We start from the raw sequence: 6,947 nt of genomic DNA on the forward strand, positions 1-6,947 counted from the left end.
AGTAAGGGCCTCGCATGCTAGTTGTTTGCTGTGTGCGGGCTTAATACTTGAAGGTTACACTTCCACTTTACCTCTTTAATTTATGCCTCATGCCAGTGGGGTACACTGAGGGCAAATATTTATTGTATGTAAAAATGTGCAATTATTTGTTTACCATTTGTCTTGTTTACTGTCACTTTACCTGTTGTCTGCACTACATTTATTTATATTTCAATATTTTGCCAGTGGGGTACACTCAGGGCACATGTTAAAATAGCATATTTATTGTATGTAAAAATGTGCAATTATTTGTTTACCATTTGTATTGTTTACTGCCACTTTACCTGTTGTCTGCACTACATTTATGTTTCAATAGTTTACTTATTTACATTGCTGTCATACAAATAAAGAGACTTAAAACTGAAGTGATCTATTATTTATTCACAGTATGCATGTTTGTTGCTTATGTTACATATTCAATTCATTGTTATTTCATGCTTTAAACTTTCAAAACAACACTTGGGCACATATTAGTTAAAGCACAGCACACACAATTTTGTCAAGTAAAACCATGTCCTCATCTTCACAAGGGAGCGCTATTCTCAGTGGTATGTTCCCACTTAGTATGGTGTATTTGGTGCGTACACATCCAATCACCCTCTCCACATGGACCCTAAGGTGAGCTATTTTCCGTGTCTCCTCTACATCTTTTGCGTCCAGCTGGCAGCGTCCTCTTGTGAATGTGGGGATTTTTACTTCAGCACACATTAGTCCAACACTGTCCCTGATGTCAAACCCACGGTCAGCCAACACAAAGTCTCCAGGCAGTAATTTTTGAAGAAGGCCACTGTTTTCAGTCACATGCTTGTCACTCGCACGACCTCCCCAACCTTTGGAAATGAAAGAGACGGCTCCCTGTGGTGTGATGCCAATGAGATACTTTAGAGTGTGCTTGTGTTTGTAATGGGAAAATGTTTGTGCTCTAGCATTTAGATTTGATGCTCTCTCAATATTAATTTCAAAGCAGTCCACAATGACTGCAATGCGATTGCCAAAAGCCTCCACAAACTGATGTGGCATGCTGCCTTGCAAGCAATGTCTCGCTGGCCAGTGTACCAAAGGGCTGAGGTGTTTAAACATTACACCAATGGTATCCCTAAATGTGGTGGACACAGTCTATCGGTCAATGCAGAAGAGGTGTGCAATGTGTTGCATTGGCAGATTCAGTCTCAGGCGCATAAGAGTTAGCAGAAGCATCTGGAAAGGTGACATTTTTCAGCCTGTGGTAGACAGGGAAGAAGCTGAGTCAGCACACCCATCATAACATGGGAGCCCAGTGTAGTACCTGACCATCACATCATCTTGTAAGAATTGCTCATCCATTTTCTTTCGGGACAGCTCTTCCTTCAATTTCCTGTTCTCCTCCAGCAAGCGGTTAATTTCAGCCTGTCTGTGGCTGCATAATCTGCATTCCGGCTGTCCTTCAGCACGGTCTTCTGATGCAGCTTCATCCACCTCTGGCCTCTGATGCAGCTTCATCCACCTCTGGCCTCTGTGCATCTTCATCCACCTCTGGCCTCTGTGCAGCTACACTTGGGGGAGCAGTTGCATCCATCTGAGCTGCTAGATCTAGTGGGCTTGAAGGTACAGTGTTGTCCCCTGTGACAGCTTGCTGTCTCTTTGTCATACGGCTAAATCTTTCAGTGTGTGTCGCTTTGACTTCTGTGTGCCCAATCAGGATGACACTCTAAATATTCATATGCTTTCCTGAAAAATATAGAAAGATAAAATTACTTAATTTTATATATCTGATACACATATGACACCCCCCCCCAAAAAAAGTGTCCACCTTTTCAGAAACCCAAATCTGATCACCATGATATACGTGCAGTAAGCAGTAATCACACTTGGTAGTTAAATATGATTTTGTTTAAACCTTATGTTGTGAGATTTACCTTTGTGTCCCAGTTGGGCTACCATAGGAGAGTGGGGAGAGCGGGAGGACAGCACGGGGGTGGGGATTAGTAGATGAATGCAACTGACATGTAGACACCTACTCTTGGAATAAACGAGTTCAAGTGCAGTTATACTACGTCTCAGTGTCCCATCTCATGACACCTTACCTGTGTGGAAATGCCGTGAACACACAAACATGTGTCGGGGAATGTTGCTGAAGGTGATGTTTGTTCATCTTACAGCTGCCACCCACGCCATACGACGTCTCTTTGTTAGTTCGGCCAGCTGTGATCCATTTTGTTGTTTCCAAGCAGGAAAGTCCCCCCCCCCCCCCCCCCCCGTCGTGAGAGCGATTGTGGCACTTGATAACACAGCAAGCATTCACCATATTATCGTGATAGATTATCGTACTAGATTAAGGTAAAGAAAACTGAGCATCGTAGTTAACCAGTCACTACTGCAGCTTCCGTGTTATAAACTCCCGTAATGCATTGCGTCTTTCGTTTCTGCTGACGTCACATTCCCATGCTGTATTGGTGTATTTCTTGAGTTTCACTTTCAGTTCCTGTTTAGCTGCGGTGGTTTACTTCTGGCTCTAAACGCTGAAGTCGAGTATGTACAAAGTCCTTGGTAAGTAGAACATTTTACAAAGTATGAAATCATTTTTGAAATCATTCAACTTCATCTTCCACTGCTGTTTAAAGTAAGATAACTGATGCGTTACTCTGAGGTTAATATTTGCCAAGACAAGCTGTTTAGTCAGTTTATCCATATCATCAAACTAGGGGGTATTCCAGAAAGCGGGTTTAACAAACTCTAAACTTAATCTTGAACTCTGAGTTGTGTGTCCGAGGTTATGAACACTGACCAGTCGCCTACTTAAAGAACGCACCGCTTTAACGTTTGAGCAGAACGGACTGTATTGAAATATCGTGTCTACTGCTTAAGTACGGCATTTCAGATTCAGACAGACTTTTCGGTTCCAAAACGGCTGATCGGAGTTAAAGTAAACAGGGTCGCTCAACTCTGAGTAGGTTGACCCAGACAGAAGCGCGTTCACGCGTAACTATTAACGGCATTCTTAATGGAACGCAGATAAATAAGATTTATCATGGACTTAAACGCGAAAATCAGCCGAGCATCGTATTTCACACACCGTGGCTTAAAATAATAATGACTGCGTATGCAGAATATTTAGTTAAACGTAAATGTAATACTACGGTAGCTGCTAGAAAAAGACGGCATGCAAAAAAGAAGGGCGCGATTTATACACTGCTCAAAAAAATAAAGGGAACACTCAAATAACACATCCTAGATCTGAATGAATGAAATATTCTCATTGAATACTTTGTTCTGTACAAAGTTGAATGTGCTGACAACAAAATCACACAAAAATCATCAATGGAAATCAAATTTATTAACCAATGGAGGCCTGGATTTGGAGCCACACACAAAATTAAAGTGGAAAAACACACTACAGGCTGATCCAACTTTGATGTAATGTCCTTAATACAAGTCAAAATGAGGCTCAGTATTGTGTGTGGCCCTCCAAAGAAATGCCACCCCACACCATTACTGACCCACTGCCAAACCGGTCATGCTGAAGGATGTTGCAGGCAGCAGATCGCTCTCCACGGCGTCTCCAGACTCTGTCATGTCTGTCACATGTGCTCAGTGTGAACCTGCTTTCATCTGTGAAGAGCACAAGGCACCAGTGGCGAATTTGCCAATCCTGGTGTTCTCTGGCAAATGCCAAGCGTCCTGCACGGTGTTGGGCTGTGAGCACAACCCCCATCTGTGGACGTCGGGCCCTCATACCATCCTCATGGAGTCGGTTTCTAACCGTTTGTGCAGACACATGCACATTTGTGGCCTGCTGGAGGTCATGGTGCAGGGCTCTGGCAGTGCTCCTCTTCCTTCTTGCACAAAGGTGGAGGTAGCAGTCCTGCTGCTGGGTTGTTGCCCTCCTACGGCCTCCTCCACGTCTCCTGGTGTACTGGCCTGTCTCCTGGTAGCGCCTCCAGCCTCTGGACACTACGCTGACAGACACAGCAAACCTTCTTGCCACAGCTCGCATTGATGTGCCATCCTGGATGAGCTGCACTACCTGAGCCACTTGTGTGGGTTGTAGAGTCCGTCTCATGCTACCACGAGTGTGAAAGGACCACCAACATTCAAAAGTGACCAAAACATCAGCCAGAAAGCATAGATACTGAGAAGTGGTCTGTGGTCCCCTCCTGCAGAACCACTCCTTTATAGGGGGGTCTTGCTAATTGCCTCTCATTTCTACCTGTTGTCTATTCCATTTGCACAACAGCAGGTGAAATTGATTCACAATCAGTGTTGCTTCCTAACTGAACAGGTTGGTTTCACAGAAGTGTGGTTGACTTGGAGTTATATTGTGTTGTTTAAGTGTTCCCTTTATTTTTTTGAGCAGTGTATATATGGGGGGGGGGGGTTGAACGTAACACTCAAATGGGTGGTGAACGTAACACTCGTCTGAATTTAAATTCTCCGGTTTAAAATATAGTCTCCCGTTAAAATTTTTTTGGCATTTGGGTCCGTATCCAGATAATCAGGAATGTGATTGGGTCCGGACAGGACGGCGTTCGGGTCCGGATCCGGACCGCGGTCCGCCATTTGGTGATACCTGATATATAGTATATATTCTCAACATTAATAATAGTATTAATAGTAATTATTAATTATTAATTATTAATAGTATTAATAGTAATAGTATTAATAATTAATTTAAATTAATTGAAGATAATTTAAATGTTTTTATTTACTATTTCCAGGTCTAATCTGAGTGGTGTGAAACACACGTGGCATCAGATAAAAATGAAGTATAAGAATATAGTATGAATGAATGAATGTTCGATTTATATAGCGCCTTTCTGAATACCCAAGGCGCTTTACAATTTAACACAGGTACAAGTCACAGACAACCAATCACACACACCGGCGAGAAGTGGCAGCCAATTGCGCACAGCCAATGGCTGTACATAACTATATCTTATTCTTAAAATATATTCTAAAATATATTTATTTACATGAAAAATGAAATAATGAAACATAACAGTGAATTTGACAGTAATGTATAATAAAAGGTTGCAGCGTGGATTGGGGGGTGGTGGTGCAGTGATTGCAGATGAATTCTCTGACAACTCCACCATCTCTGTTGTCACCCACATACATGTAAGGTTCCTCATCTTTGGGCATGTCAGAGATGGTAGGCTGTCGCTCTTCCTGGATGGTTGCAATGTTGTGTAATACCACATATGCCATTATTATGTGGCACACCCTATCAGGGGTTACTCTGAGCCCCTTCAGGCACTGGAACCTGGCCTCGAGGATTCCTAGGGTCATTTAAATTCTTGCCCTGGTTTTGCTGTGGGCCTGATTGTAGCGGGACTGTGGTCCAGGTGCAGGATCTGAATAGGGAGTCATAAGGTAGGCCTATAGGACAGGCAGGGATACCCTCTGTCTCCATGAAGGAGGCCGTCATAGTGTCCTATAATCGCACTAGGGATTGCAATGATTTAACTATTACACTGCATGTGAACAACTAGCAAAACTACCTACAGGCCTATCCTGTTCAAATTTGTTGTACAGTGTGGAATCATACACGGATCCTGGCCATCTGGCTTCAACATTTGTGATGAGGTGGGAAGCATCACATATGATCTTGATGGGGAGAACGGTCAATTACAATAGCTACGTTATTTTTGTTACCATTTGTTGGGCATTGAACCATTTCTCAACCACTTTAGCCCAGCGCGTTCATTTGATGCAAAAGGAGATAGCAGGAACAATCATACCAAAATTATTACAATAGCAAAAAGGTTTTTATTAAAACAGAGATATCTCTGGGGATCTCATACATTCAAAACATGTACATCATAGAGATCCAAAAGTTACTGGTAAACAAGCAGGTTTGATATGCTACTGCTCCACCCCTTCAATCCTCTTGCATCCCATACATAGAGTTCTCGTACATACATGCATGACTTTGCATTATTTTATGTTCACTGTGACCTGATAGGGTGTCATTACAGACAGTTGGTGCAAGTGACCTTCTGTGGAGCTTATCAGTATAGAACATATTCTACAGACACTTCACTCCCTATAGACCAAACTGTTCTCTGATGCAATATGCTATATGGCCCCTTGTGAGGCCCTTCTAAGGTTATGAATAAACTTTTATAGTTTAAAGCATTTAAGGCAGTAATTATTTATCTAATTAGCCATTATATATAATTTTAATATCAATTTTACTGATGAGCAAAATATACTTTTGCTAATGTTATTGCTAAGCAAAAACGAATTTCTCAACACATTAAAGATAAGTACATTATTCATTAAGGGTATTAAAGGTTAGTACGTGTACATTAATGCTATGAATGGATTTTCTGTTTATGTAATCGCCTTCATGTTCTTATGGTGCTGTAATAGGTAGCCTATGTGGGTTCAATCAATGCAGCCAATGACTCTAGGAAATACTTAAATATTAAATCGAATGAAGTTTGTTATATATTGTTTCTCCTTTGCTTAATTTATTTATTGTCCGTGTTAATTAAGGACAAACCTACGATGTTGTGGAATTCCTCTTTGATGTCCATAACTCGCTTATGCCCAGGAAAACACCACAAAACTGGACACTAGTCGTTTTAATGCCAGACATACTTTTCGGACAGACCGACATACAATAAGGATTCTGTGTCTCGTCCTTCGCCGACCCACGAACGTCACAGTAGGACTATGTCTATTCGGGGTTTTATAAGGCGTTCCCAATGAAGAGGTCTGCAAATAAACTGAGCTTCAATATCCACATGTCAAGGAAAGGACACGTCATGACAACGTGTTTGTAACTCGGGTTTAGGTTTAAGTAAACGTGCCAGCAAGCAGGTTAGCTTCAGAGTGTAAGTTGCTATAGCAGGTCAAGAGGAAAGTTTTTTTAACCTGCTTTCTGGAACAGAAAACTCCGGGTTTTAGTGAACTCAGAGTTAACA

At 41.9% G+C, this 6,947-nt stretch overlaps 1 pseudogene across 1 annotated transcript; it reads right to left on the minus strand.

Annotated features, from left to right (window-relative positions):
* Positions 1 to 400: 400 nt before the first annotated feature.
* On the minus strand, positions 401 to 2,096 carry LOC143521781 (uncharacterized; annotated as a pseudogene). Its single transcript, XR_013132840.1, has 2 exons — positions 1,935 to 2,096; positions 401 to 1,746 (listed from the first exon to the last, which is right to left on the minus strand). The product of XR_013132840.1 is annotated as an uncharacterized LOC143521781 (transcript).
* Between the last annotated feature and the right edge of the window lie 4,851 nt (positions 2,097 to 6,947).

Source organism: Brachyhypopomus gauderio, chromosome 1 (genome assembly GCF_052324685.1).
Source record: "Brachyhypopomus gauderio isolate BG-103 chromosome 1, BGAUD_0.2, whole genome shotgun sequence".
In the NCBI taxonomy this organism is placed as follows: domain Eukaryota; kingdom Metazoa; phylum Chordata; class Actinopteri; order Gymnotiformes; family Hypopomidae; genus Brachyhypopomus; species Brachyhypopomus gauderio.